This window comes from Ambystoma mexicanum, chromosome 5p (genome assembly GCF_040938575.1).
Source record: "Ambystoma mexicanum isolate Mex_15411 chromosome 5p, UKY_AmexF1_1, whole genome shotgun sequence".
NCBI classification, from domain to species: domain Eukaryota; kingdom Metazoa; phylum Chordata; class Amphibia; order Caudata; family Ambystomatidae; genus Ambystoma; species Ambystoma mexicanum.
Genome location: NC_090930.1, coordinates 743,510,174 through 743,524,461, shown reverse-complemented (window position 1 = coordinate 743,524,461; position 14,288 = coordinate 743,510,174). Strand labels below are relative to the sequence as shown.

Here is a 14,288-nt window from a genome sequence, read left to right as displayed (position 1 = left end):
AAGCACAGTGTTGCAGTATGTAGACGACATAATAATTTGCAGCACAAGCGAAAAGAGATGCAGAGAGGACTCGTTAAAAATGCTGACAATATTGGCTGAAAAAGGTTACAAGGTAGACATGGAAAAGTTACAATACTGTCAGGAACAGGTATTGTACATTGGTCAGCTCATATCACAACATGGAAGAAAGATTGCCCCACAAAGAGCACAGGCCATTTCAAAAACACCATTGCCACAAACAGTGAGGGAACTACAGCAGTTTCTAGGTCTGTGTAACTACTGTAGAGCATGGGTATTTGATTACAGCTCATAGATAGGACCCCTGCTTGAGGGGTTAAAAGAAGCTAACAAAGGGGAGAAACAGTTAGGGTGGACAATGGAAATGAAAGAGGCTTTTGATGAACTGAAAGATGCGATTTCAACTGCTCCAGTATTGGCCACCCCAGATTATGAGCGCCAATTTTTTATATTTTCACATTGCGACTCAGCAGTAATGAAAGCAGTATTGGCTCAAAAAACCAGCATGGGCTACAAACCAGTAGCATTTTACAGTGGCCACCTAGATCCTGTAATGTTGGGTCATTTGCCTTGCGAACAAGGCCTCGCCGCAGCTGCTTTTGCGGTAGAAAAGGCGTCAACAATAACCATGGGATGCCCAACCACACTATTTGTGGAGCATGCGCTATTTGCAATATTGAATAAACCCAAGTCCACCCTAACCACGCAGAGGGCATCAGGGTACGAGATAATATTATCCAGAGCTGAACTATCAATTGTTAGATGTAGCATAGTGAACCCTGCAAGGTTTCTAGCAGAAGTAATTGAGGAAGGAGATTATGCCCACGATTGTACGCAAACCACTGAACTGTACTCATGCGCTAGAAAAGTTGAAGAAAACGCACTAGAGGGAGGTGAGCTCTTGTTCATTGATGGGTCATCAACAATTGACCAAAAGGATGGGATAAGGAGGACTGGGGCAGCGGTGGTAAAAATGATGGAGGTACCGGTGTGTGTGGCAATGAAATGTGTGCAATTACCACAGCATTACTCTGCTCAAGCGGCAGAGCTAATTGCTCTGATCTTGGCATTGAAGGAAAGCTTTAATAAACGAGTGACCATATATTCTGACAGCGCATATGTTACATCCACTGTCCACTCAGGGCTGTCAAAATGGAGAAGAAGAGGGTTTAGAAGAGCTGACGGCACTCCAGTGCAACATGCTCTCTTACTGGCTGAACTAATTGAAGTAATAAATAACCCCCAGGAATTAGCATTGGTCAAATGTACCGCACATACCAATGGAGAAGATCATGTCTCAAGAGGAAATGCAGCGGCAGACGCACATGCGAAGTATGCTGCTTACTTTGGTGAGATATGGAACCCCCAAGAGTCAGAGAGAGGGAGAGGGAGGGGAATGGCTAGGGAGATGTTGATAAGAGAAGGGTACACACATCTCCCCGCCACACAAATAATGGAGCTACAAGCGGCTGCACCAATGGCAGAAAAAGAAATATGGGTAAAAAGAGGATGCACAATGTCACCAACTGACGCCCTATGGCGCCAGGGTAACACTGGAAAGATGGTAATGCCACTGGCACTATTGAACACAACCCTGAGCCAACTACACCACCCAGCCCATACAGGCAAAGAAATAATTGCAGCACGAATTAGGGAAGACTGGTTTTGCCCCAAGTTAAATTCCCATGTGACAAATTTCATAAGTAACTGTCTCACATGTCAACAGTTTACGGCCGGTCACACTCTGAAGGTGATAAAAGGTACTATACCCCGGCCAGAGGGACCCTTCCGACATCTCCATATTGACTATGTTGATATGATCAACGTATGTCAAGGAAACAGGTATATGATTGTAGTAGTATGCCCATTTTCGAGGTGGATTGAAGCAGGGCCATGCTCCCACCCAGATGCATTCAGAGCAGCTAAATTTCTAGTGAAGGAGGTCTTCCCCAGGTGGGGGGTGTGCGAGGTACTGCGGTCAGACAATGGCCCGCATTTCGCAAACGAAATGTTCCAACACATCACGTCCTTATTGAGCATCAAACATAAATTTGCATGTGCATACCACCCCCAGGCCAATGGTGTATGCGAACGCCTGAATGGCCTACTAAAGGAAGCAATTGCAAAAATACAGCAAACAACAAAAAAGAGTTGGCTATATTGCCTTCCATTAGCCCTATTCGAACTGAGAAATAGGCCTGGCTCCGATCACCACCTCACCCCGCACGAGGTGGTTACCGGACGCCAGATGCGCCTTCCTCTGACGCCAACATCAAGAGCATTCTCAGACCAAGATAGCACTGCCAATGTTTTTGGTGATGAAATGTACCAATATGTGTCTTCTTTGATTACTAGTGTAGTGTTTGTGTCTCAACAGCTCGAGCGCACACGGGGCGGGTCTAACAGCGACCAACAAGAAGACGCGGTTAAAGAACTGGAAAAGGAAAGACTGTGTAAAATTGCTAAAGGTGACCACGTGCTACTCCGCAATTTCAATAGGAAGTGGAACGCCCCGCGTTTCACTGGTCCCCATCTGGTAGAGGAGACATCAACAAGAGCAGTAAAGCTACAGGACAAACGTGTCTGGAATCACCTACATGACGTAAAGATCTACAAACTTCTGACCCGCCCCAGCGCCACCGACAGGGCCATCGGAAGAACAACAACAGCGTCGCCAACGGAGGAAGAGACTTCTACCATTACTGACGGCTTAAGTGTCCCCATACCGTGTCAACCCCCAGATCCCCCAGAGACAGCTATTGGACCCACCCACCCCATGGTCACCCGATCAAAGAGTAAAGAGACTTCCGCCAGCTAAGCCCCAAACCCTCTGCCCATTGACCCCCTACCCACTGTAGTAACAACAGAACTGAAGGACATTGTTTTGCACATATACACATGTAAACACTTAAATGTTCTCTCTTTCTTTTCCCTCGCACATGCAGGTACTGCGTATTATTATACTGTTAAGAAAGTAAGTTAACTAACAAATTCACTGCCCAGGAGTAGATGGTACCCTCAGACGATAACTACCCAGAAGAATTGTCACACCAATTTGTTTATGAAGTAAGAAGGCCAAAGTACCTGAATAAAAGAAGGGTACGTGTCTACTACACAGCATTCCTCTTGGCCATAGAATATTTAATGCCCCACCTCCACCCATACTTGCCTGCCCTAAGAGATAGATCACTTAGAGTGGCATGGGAACAGCTCTTCGCCTGGGCACTTAATGACTATCTGATAGGGAGGGCTTAAAAATAAACAACCACTAACACTAGTATCAAGCATATTGAGAAATTTCAGGCGGGCAACTTTAACGTCGCAAGAATAAGCTGCCGGACTGCAGCAAGGTAAGAGCAAAATGCCGGTGAAATTAGCTTGTGTAATAAAATTGATAGGGATTTTGATGATCACTGGGTTCTTGGCTGCCTCTGTATGGCAGTACGGCTATGCTATGAATATTGTTGCTGTACCCAAACCTAACATACCCCCGCCCCCAGCAGCAACAGGTGTTACGTCAGGTGGTATTAGTATAATCCTACACAAAGATAATAGAGTTAAACGCAGCACATACTCAGATAATAAAGGTATTGACAACTACATACAAGATTCAGCGCACATCTCAAACAACATGTGGTATCAACACATGACCCACATAGGCAAGCAGACAACAGAAGACAGCTGCTACGTTTGCTCATTGATTCCATATGCCATGAGCGCTTCTCGAACTTTTGTTGCCACGGAAATAGATGAAAAAACAGCACGGTGCATAATATACCTGGCACTGTTCCAAACGAAAGGAAGGTTTCAAGGGACAGTGGTACAACTGGTGTGGAAAACACGTGACTCATACCCATATGAAAACAATTTTCTCAAGACTTATTTAAGTTACCACAAGAAAAGTCTACACACTGAAGCCTTCAGATACATGACGAGTGGTCCCGAAAAAGGAGAAACAAAGAAGGTAACACTACAGTACCTACCATGTGATTGGTATGCCACTGAAGTCGCTGGTAAAACAGGATGTTGGGAGAGGGCACTGGTGACTATAACAGGGAAGGTGTACTTGGACAACAAATGGGAGATAGGAGTGGTTGGCAGCAACATGATAACAAAAGAAACTATTTCCACTATCGATGGGCACAACCACAGATGTTGGACGACTTGGATCAAGTACGTACCCATGCTCACGTGGATAGAAAAGGATGAAGACCCAATATAATACTGCCACTAACTGCGCCTAAGGTATGCTACCAACATAAAGGAGAGGTGGACGTAGGATATAACATCAACTGTGCAAGCGTGATGGAGCTACCTGAGGGGGGAGCGGGGACAGCAGTGATAATGGACCACTATTGGGCCTGCGGAGACAAAGCATACCACACACTGCCCCCTCTGTGGAATGGTATATGCACAATAGTCCACGTCAATGTACCATCACTAGTGGTACCCCAGAAACATGTGAATATGGCCAACTTCCCCAAAATGAATGAAGGGAACAAGAGGAAGAAGAGGTCTGCGCAACCTCAGAAGGGGCCTGAGAACGAAACTAACAGCAATAATACTGTCCTGAATAGAAAGAAAAGGCAAGGAGAACCTCTGACGGGAAATTACCTATGGGGTAGATCAGAAACAGCACTCACCTCAATTCCACCAGAACACAGACTATTTAGCAGAGCAGCAATGTTCTTCTCCTCGATAATACATCCGGGGTTACAGGCTTACGCAAATGCAAAATGGCTCCAGATAACTAGATGGGAACTAATGATGACCATCAACTCTACAGTGAATGGATTTAACGCCATAAAAGCGGAACTGCGGGCAGTAAGAATGGTGGCACTTCAGAACAGATATGTACTGGACCTCCTCACAGCAATGGAAGGAGGGGTTTGCGCAAAGATAGGACAATCATGCTGTACATTCATCCCTGCCAACGATGCTGACAACGGTACATTGACAGAAGCAGTTTCACAATTGGCCCAGATGCACTCCAAAATGATGGATGAAAGTAAAGGTGTAACAAAGGATGGAAGTTGGTTTTCAATATTATGGTCATGGATGCCATCTTGGCTGTCAGATGGACTGAAAATTATAGTTGGATGTACGATTTTGGCTGGAGCTACATTGATCATAATAAGATTTTGGAAAGCCCGGAAGGCACGCACCACAGATGAAATGATTGAAATGGCCGGTATGCACCCCTTGATGCCAGCAGATGACGGTCAACACACAGGCATGATAATACAAGAGAGAGAGAGACTGCGTAACCAAATCACAACGAACCACCTGGACCCACCATCTGTGAAGCTCGAAAACCCAAGGAGCTACATAGGGAAATGGGTATACTGTACTCCTGGAGGGACCTGTGCATACATGGATTGGTCATTTGAAGACCATGTCAACCACTACGGACATTTGGGAGGAATAACTAAAATATGGAGAGTGAGAGGAGACAGAGAATAGGATATGTTTGTGGTCGACAAGTCGACCAGAGGCGGGACTGAAGTGGGAGAATGGAACAACAGACTCCCGCCAACCCCCTCTCGCGCTTGGCCTAGAGGATCACGGCCTAGGCACCCGCCACGAGATGAGTTTGCCCATCTACCAGACGACCAAATACCTTGGTACAGGAACCTACGGATGTGCCCACCTACCTGCACTACCTGCCCAGCAGCCCGCCCCACCCAGGCCGACACATGCAACATGGATCAACTCGACTAAACCAACACATCGTTAGAGATGCCATGCCGACCTAGCCAACGGTCACACCTATACGACTATGCACACTGGACACTCCTACACCAACCTACACGAAGAATATACTCAGCGCTATGACATAGGTGACGGACACATCCACGGACGTGCATCTTTATTATTTTTCACATAGGCTTTAAGATGCAGAAACGCAAGACGCACGATGAACTTGATCTAAATGGCTTGCTTACGCTTCACATAAACCTTATAACCTAAAGCGCCTGTGCACTCAACGGTTCCAGTTATGCGCCTGATTTAAGTAGGCCGCAAGCAAGAGCTTCCATGAACATTAAAATGAACAAGAGTCCGGTTGCTGATCCTGCAGAATGAGCCCGGCGAAAGGCAGACAGCCAAGCCACAATGTTGCAAATCTCGCACGCCGCACACCAACGACAAGGTTGCACCTGCAAATTAAACAAGGCACACAGTGGAAAAAACAATATTAATTGTGCAGAATTCGGCCTCAAACACGGTCCCGCCTCACGCAACCAAGCCAAACCTGAACGGATGCCAAGGCTAGGAGAATGGAGGCGCCTGGATCCCACGTTACGAGACACAAGCAGATACACATAAAGGACTCAATGGACATCTGCGACAGTGGGAGTAGTCGGCCTTCCAGCCCATGAATAAGTCCTCGCATTGTCTGCACGTACCCATAGTGAAACATTGTTGCATATGACAGGTACACCGCGAGCTGGGAACGGCGATGGTCCCAGGCTGGGAGGCTCGCGACCGCACCAATCAGAACATGGGGCTCTTATCACTGACGTCATTAAAATTGACCAATCCTCAGGGGTCTTCATGTAACAATTCTCATGTATCTAATTGCAGGGACAACCCAGGTATACCACCTGACTGACCCTCAGCCATTGATATTCTTCTCTATATGTATGCTATACTAACCCTACCACTCGAGTAACCAATCCAGAGTGGAGATAGGTTTTTTGATAAACTTTTCAAGGTGACGCAAGTAGCGCGTCATACCACGGTAAAAAGGGCCTGCGAGCCCCACGATTGTGTGTGTGTCAGGACGGACGCGTACGCTCCTTGACCCATCCCTGCCGTTTGTATAATAAACAGCAGAACCACCTTGCTTCTTGTGTGCGTCTCATACTCATTTTTGTGACACACGGGAGGAGTTGGGGCCTCCCTGCCCGGAGGTCCGCGGACGGCCCAGCCGACCCCGGCAGAATTTCCCCCCGACAAAAGTGTGTTAGAGCAAGAGAGAGGTTCCACCGAGACTTGAACTCGGATCGCTGGATTCAAAGTCCAAAGTGCTATCCATTACACCATGGAACCCTTGTTGAGCAGAGCTTCATAAAGGCATTGAGAATATAGGGCACAGTCAAGATTTTTACTGACCTATAGTAAGCGTTTACTGATATTATATCGAAGCAGCACTGTTGCTGTTGGATGCTGTGCAATCGCAAAGTATTGGCTTCATGCCTCATTTGGATCAAATTCTTCCTCTGGAGTCTAATGATATAGGAATATTACATATTTTCTCTGATGTGCTCTGTTTTGCCAGAATGAAGTGCATCATGCTACTGATTACGTAGGTTCCATGGTGTAATGGTTAGCACTCTGGACTCTGAATCCAGCGACCCGAGTTCAAATCTCGGTGGGACCTTGGGGCTGCTTCTCTTTTAGAGTTCCTTTCATTTGCAGATAGATATAACAGCAATAGCTTTGCTTTACAGCCCACTTTGATGGCAGTCTTCTTTGACTAAAGAATATTAATAGTTTCTGGGGATGACTCTCTTTTGCCACAAAGAAACTGCCCACTCTCATATCTCCAAAGCTCCAAGGTATAATGGCTATTAAACTGGCTTTTGATCTCAGCGATTTGCATTCAAAGCCCAGGAGACCCCTAAAATCAGTTGAATTGTTTCCTGATAATTTAGAGTTTATTTCTTCTTTCAGAAAGGTGTGATCCAAATAAAGTAAGTACATTTAAACAAGGGCACTTGATCAGTAAATGCACTACTTTCTAGAACTCATAACTCTTGTAAGTTATAAAAAGTTTGCTCTCCATACAGTTTGTCAGCTCAAAGAATTACATTTTTTACACATTTAATAAGACCATCAAATTGCTTGAAACATAGGAATGATTGTGAAAGTGAATATGATTCACCAAAATAATTGTATAACATTTTTTAATGTTAATAAAATAGGGCTTTTTCCAATCTTTTCACATCAATGTTGTTTCTGCATGTTCCAGTGAGCAGAGAATCTACTGCACATAGTGTGTACATTTTTCTTTTCATAGAGTTAAGGTTGGACATTATTCATCTGTGGAAAATGTTTCTGAGAGATATCTGGGTGCCCACTCTGATTGACCTTAGGGATTGTACATTAACGATATGTAGTTGCATCACTGTATTGGTATCAGGCACCAAAGTGCATTTAAATGTAATGTCGTGCAGAGAGAGAGAGAGAGAGAGAGAGAGAGTGTGAAAACGGCTACCTGAGTCGACTGAACTTCTGAATATTAACTCTGTTGAATTGTAATTTCAGAAATTAGAAAATGGAGTGTAAGAGCAAGATAATGGTTCCACCGAGACTTGAACTCGGATCGTTGGATTCAAAGTCCAAAGTGCTAACCATTACACCATGGAACCCTTGCGAGATACACCTGAGAGCGTTGAATCAGAAATGGCAATATAGAGCACATTTACAATTTTTACAGATTCATAGTCCCAATTGACTGATATCATACAAACACAGCAATGTTGTCGATTGACGTTGTGCTATAGCAATCTCTGTGCTTTATAGATCATGTAGATCAAATTCTTCCTCTTGAGGCATATGATTAAGCAATATTAAATATTGTTTCTGACTGCCTCTGTTTTGGCATAATGAAGTTCAGCATTTGCGTAAGTATTTAGGTTCCATGGTCTAATGGTTAGTAGGCTGGACTCTGAATTTAGTAATCCGACATGTTATAGCTATATTTTGTTTTCCTTTGGGTGTATTGTCATTTTATGCACATAGATTTCCTAGCAGTGGCTGTGATGAATAGTTCAATTTGATAGCAGCTTCCTTTCGAGAATTTGAAAAAAAAATAATTAAATAGTCTCTCTGGATGACTCTGCTTTGATTTCTATGTGCACATTCCTTTTGCGTTTCAGAGGGATTGACCAACATACACAACAGTGCTTGGAAGACCTCTTCCTCCCTCATGGCATGTAAAGCTAACCTCTCTCCTACCTTGTGTTTTTTTACTTTTTAACTTCCCCTTCCGAGTCATGATCATGTAACTGAATTTACATTTTTAGATTTTAACTGCAGTAGTTGCTTGTTTTTCATTTTTATTTTTTGTGTACGCATACATCCCTTTTTGTGGGGAGGGGGGAGTGATGTCGGTTTACTTATATTAGCTAATATAGGTCATTTTATGTCCGCTTACAATATGTGTCAGGATTTTTTATGTCGTTTCCAATCAATGTCTAATATCAAGTGGTTTGCAGCAGTCATACAAAGGCACGTAACACCCCCAAAACACCTACATAAGTTAGAAATACTCCGGAAGAGTACTCAGTTTATGAAAAGGCGGTGAATCCCAAATAGAACTGTAAATGTAAGCTAGCAAGCAGACCGTGCACCCCTGTTTGGAACTATGACCTGTGTGTTGCCCTCTATTAACAGAACAATGTAACTGCAGCCCATGTCACATAAAATAGAAAGTAGAGATTATGCAAATTAACTCCCAGAAGAGCCTGGTGTCACCCCAAAAGGTGTCATGCTTTTCACACCAAGAAACATCCACATATAGATCCCTGCGAACCTCAAAAACGTACAGGAAACCCTGTCCAGCGCTTTTCTCCCAGAGGAGATAAGGTTGAAAAACCACCCTATGTTAAAAGTGTCCATAATCCATGCCAGCTGCCCTGTCTTTAGAACCTGGCCGTTCGTGGCCTAGGGGCATGAGTGGAAGGGTTTAACCTGCCTGGGTTCTTGGGCATGGTTTCATCATGCCTCAGTTTACAATGGCACTCTGCCGCTTTGTCAGGCTTTAAAGAAGCCTGACTCCTGCAGAGCAAAAGATCTGATTATTTCCTTACATGTTTTGTACGTAAGAATGCGGATGGTGCTCTGAACCTCCTATGGTGGTTATTAAGCATGGTATACATACCATAGCATGTAACTGTGCCTACAAATGGAACATTTTGTTCATTTATTAGGGAGTTGTGAAAATGGCAAAATCAAATTGCCATTACTGACACAGACCAGCTGCCGCTGTCCGGACATTTGGTCGACGTAATTTGGTCGAAAGCCAAATGGTCGATTTTTTTATTTATTTATATATATATATTTTAGGTTGTAGTTTAGGGAAAAAAAGGGGTTTTTAGAAAAAAAGGGGGTTGGGGGGACCCCCCCAAACCCCCTCCCCCCAAAAAAAAAGTGAAAATAAAAAACAAAAGCAATTCGACCATTTGGTTTTCGACCAAATGGTTTCGACCAAATGTCCTGTCGACAAATTTTTTTCGACAAAATGTCTGGCAACCCAGCTGCCGACTGTTGCTATTGACAGGAGTTCCAGGTGAATAAACTGAGGAGATTCCAGTTCAATTACCTGTGAACACATTTTGAAGCTCATTCACAACCAGTTCATGCCCGTTCTCTCCATTTTGGCTTTCTGGCTGGCCAAGGGGCCCTTCAGTAATGTTCTTTGCTAACCATTACACCATGGGCCCCTTGCTGGTGCAACCTGACAGAGTTGTAACAGAAATGAGAATCGAGATCTCATGCATCATTTTAACAAACTCATATTCCTAGCCCACGGATATTATGCAAATGTGGAACTGTTTAGTTGGTTGTTGCGCAATAGCAAACTCTTTGCTTTACAGCTCATTTGGATAGGATTCTTCCTCTGGAGGCATAAGATAAAAGAATATTGCATACATTCTCTAAAAGGCTCTTTTTTTGCTGCAATGACGTTCATCATGTCACTAAGTATGTAGGTTCCATGGTGTAATGGTTAGCACTCTGGACTCTGAATCCAGCGATCCGAGTTGAAATCTCGGTGGGACCTTGGGAATTACTGTGTTTGTTTTCCTCTCAGTGTCTTGTTTTAATAGCAATGACGCTGCTGTGTTGCCCACTTTCATAGCATTATTCCCTGGGTGCATTTGAAAAAAGAAAGATTTTCCATGGATGACGCTCTTTAGCCACAATGAAACCCACCACTTTCTGTGGTGTGAAAGACCCATGGTGTAATGGTAGCACCCTGGAGGTTGAATCCAATAATTTGCATTCAAATCTCTGTAAGAGCTTACCATCAGTCGAACCTTTCCCTTATCGTTTATTGTGGATGTCTTCTTTGAAGAAAGGTATGATCCAACTAAAGTAAGTACATTCACGAATGGGCCCTTGGTCGGTACAAACAGTATTTATACACCTCAGGCCTTTTGTGAATTAAGAAAAGTGTGTTCTTCGTTCTATTTTTCATCTCAAACTGATACCTTCATTTTACAAACATGTAAAGACTGTTAAGACGCTTGATTAATATAATTGATTCTGAATATGGTCGCTTTTCATAGGATTAACCCTTTAACAATTTTGAAAGAGAATGGCGATACAATAGAGCTGCTTTTCCCAAAATGGTATTATTAATGTTGTTGCTGCATCTTCAAGTAAAAGGAGAATCCATTGGGTCACAGATTGAGCATGTTTCTTAACATTGAGTTAAGTTTGAAAATTTCAAATCTTTTATGTATGTTTCCGATGCAGATCTGCCCATCGACTCAGAATGACCTCACTGTTCATACATTTAAAAAAAATGCATAAAGGTTAAGGTGCTAGGCACAAAAGTGGATTTTTATGAAAAGTTATGCCAGAGAGTGAGAGCGAAAATGAATACCCTACACCACTAACCTTATGAATATTACTATCTTTGGCCTATAATTTAAGACAAAAAGGAGACAAAGTGTGTTAGAGCAAGAGAGAGGTTCCACCGAGACTTCGGGTTCGCTGGATTCAAAGTCCAAAGTGCTAACCATTACACCATGGATCCCTTGTTGAGCAGAGCTTCATAAAGGCAATGAGAATATAGGGCACAGTCAAGATTTTTACTGACCTATAGTAAGCGTTTACTGATATTATATCGAAGCAGCACTGTTTCTGTTGGATGCTGTGCAATCGCAAAGTATTGGCTTCATGCCTCATTTGGATCAAATTCTTCCTCTGGAGTCTAATGATATAGGAATATTACATATTGTCTCTGATGTGCTCTGTTTTGCCAGAATGAAGTGCATCATGCTACTGATTATGTAGCTTCCATGGTGTAATGGTTAGCACTCTGGACTCTGAATCCAGCGATCCGAGTTCAAATCTCGGTGGGACCTTGGGGCTACTTCTCTTTTAGAGTTGCCTTTCATTTGCAGATAGATATAACAGCAATAGCTTTGCTTTACAGCCCACTTTGATGGCAGTCTTCATTGACCAAAGAATATTAATAGTTTCTGGGGATGACTCTCTTTTGCCACAAAGAAACTGCCCACTCTCATATCTCCAAAGCTCCAAGGTATAATGGCTATTAAACTGGCTTTTGATCTCAGCGATTTGCATTCAAAGCCCAGGAGGCCCCTAAAATCAGTTGAATTGTTTCCTGATAACTTAGAGTTTATTTCTTCTTTCCAGAAAGGTGTGATCCAAATAAAGTAAGTACATTTAAACAAGGGCACTTGATCAGTAAATGCACTACTTTCTAGAACTCATAACTCTTGTAAGTTATAAAAAGTTTGCTCTCCATACAGTTTGTCAGCTCAAAGAATTACATTTTTTACACATTTAAAAAGACCATCAAATTGCTTGAAACATAGGAATGATTGTGAAAGTGAATATGATTCACCAAAATAATTGTATAACATTTTTTAATGTTAATAAAATAGGGCTTTTTCCAATCTTTTCACGTCAATGTTGTTTCTGCATGTTCCAGTGAGCAGAGAATCTACTGCACATAGTGTGTACATTTTTCTTTTCATAGAGTTAAGGTTGGACATTATTCATCTGTGGAAAATGTTTCTGAGAGATATCTGTGTGCCCACTCTGATTGACCTTAGGGATTGTACATTAACGATATGTAGTTGCATCACTGTATTGGTATCAGGCACCAAAGTGCATTTAAATGTAATGTCGTGCAGAGAGAGAGAGAGAGTGTGAAAACGGCTACCTGAGTCGACTGAACTTCTGAATATTAACTCTGTTGAATTGTAATTTGAGAAATTAGAAAATGGAGTGTAAGAGCAAGATAATGGTTCCACCGAGACTTGAACTTGGATCGTTGGATTCAAAGTCCAAAGTGCTAACCATTACACCATGGAACCCTTGCGAGATGCACCTGAGAGCGTTGAATCAGAAATGGCAATATAGAGCACATTTACAATTTTTACAGATTCATAGTCCCAATTGACTGATATCATACAAACACAGCAATGTTGTCGATTGACGTTGTGCTATAGCAATCTCTGTGCTTTATAGATCATGTAGATCAAATTCTTCCTCTTGAGGCATATGATTAAGCAATATTAAATATTGTTTCTGACTGCCTCTGTTTTGGCATAATGAAGTTCAGCATTTGCGTAAGTATTTAGGTTCCATGGTCTAATGGTTAGTAGGCTGGACTCTGAATTTAGTAATCCGACATGTTATAGCTATATTTTGTTTTCCTTTGGGTGTATTGTCATTTTATGCACATAGATTTCCTAGCAGTGGCTGTGATGAATAGTTCAATTTGATAGCAGCTTCCGTTCGAGAATTTGAAAAAAAAAGAATTAAATAGTCTCTCTGGATGACTCTGCTTTGATTTCTATGTGCACATTCCTTTTGCGTTTCAGAGGGATTGACCAACATACACAACAGTGCTTGGAAGACCTCTTCCTCCCTCATGGCATGTAAAGCTAACCTCTCTCCTACGTTGTGTTTTTTTACTTTTTAACTTCCCCTTCCGAGTCATGATCATGTAACTGAATTTACATTTTTAGATTTTAACTGCAGTAGTTGCTTGTTTTTCATTTTTATTTTTTGTGTACGCATACATCCCTTTTTGTGGGGAGGGGGGAGTGATGTCTGTTTACTTATATTAGCTAATATAGGTCATTTTATGTCCGCTTACAATATGTGTCAGGATTTTTTATGTCGTTTCCAATCAATGTCTAATATCAAGTGGTTTGCAGCAGTCATACAAAGGCACGTAACACCCCCAAAACACCTACATAAGTTAGATATACTCCGGAAGAGTACTCAGTTTATGAAAAGTTGGTGAATCCCAAATAGAACTGTAAATGTAAGCTAGCAAGCAGACCGTGCACCCCTGTTTGGAACTATGACCTGTGTGTTGCCCTCTATTAACAGAACAATGTAACTGCAGCCCATGTCACATAAAATAGAAAGTAGAGATTATGCAAATTAACTCCCAGAAGAGCCTGGTGTCACCCCAAAAGGTGTCATGCTTTTCACACCAAGAAACATCCACACATAGATCCCTGCGAACCTCAAAAACGTACAGGAAACCC

At 42.7% G+C, this 14,288-nt stretch overlaps 6 non-coding genes across 6 annotated transcripts; 3 read left to right on the top strand and 3 right to left on the bottom strand.

Moving 5' to 3' along the window:
- Positions 1 to 6,999: 6,999 nt before the first annotated feature.
- TRNAQ-UUG (transfer RNA glutamine (anticodon UUG)) lies at positions 7,000 to 7,071 on the bottom strand. Its single transcript has one exon. It is a non-coding gene; the product is annotated as a tRNA-Gln (tRNA).
- A 259-nt stretch (positions 7,072 to 7,330) lies between these two features.
- On the top strand, positions 7,331 to 7,402 carry TRNAQ-CUG (transfer RNA glutamine (anticodon CUG)). The gene has a single exon. It is a non-coding gene; the product is annotated as a tRNA-Gln (tRNA).
- Positions 7,403 to 8,321: 919 nt separating this feature from the next.
- TRNAQ-UUG (transfer RNA glutamine (anticodon UUG)) lies at positions 8,322 to 8,393 on the bottom strand. The gene has a single exon. It is a non-coding gene; the product is annotated as a tRNA-Gln (tRNA).
- Positions 8,394 to 10,735: 2,342 nt separating this feature from the next.
- TRNAQ-CUG (transfer RNA glutamine (anticodon CUG)) lies at positions 10,736 to 10,807 on the top strand. Its single transcript has one exon. It is a non-coding gene; the product is annotated as a tRNA-Gln (tRNA).
- Positions 10,808 to 12,047: 1,240 nt separating this feature from the next.
- On the top strand, positions 12,048 to 12,119 carry TRNAQ-CUG (transfer RNA glutamine (anticodon CUG)). Its single transcript has one exon. It is a non-coding gene; the product is annotated as a tRNA-Gln (tRNA).
- Positions 12,120 to 13,028: 909 nt separating this feature from the next.
- On the bottom strand, positions 13,029 to 13,100 carry TRNAQ-UUG (transfer RNA glutamine (anticodon UUG)). The gene has a single exon. It is a non-coding gene; the product is annotated as a tRNA-Gln (tRNA).
- Between the last annotated feature and the right edge of the window lie 1,188 nt (positions 13,101 to 14,288).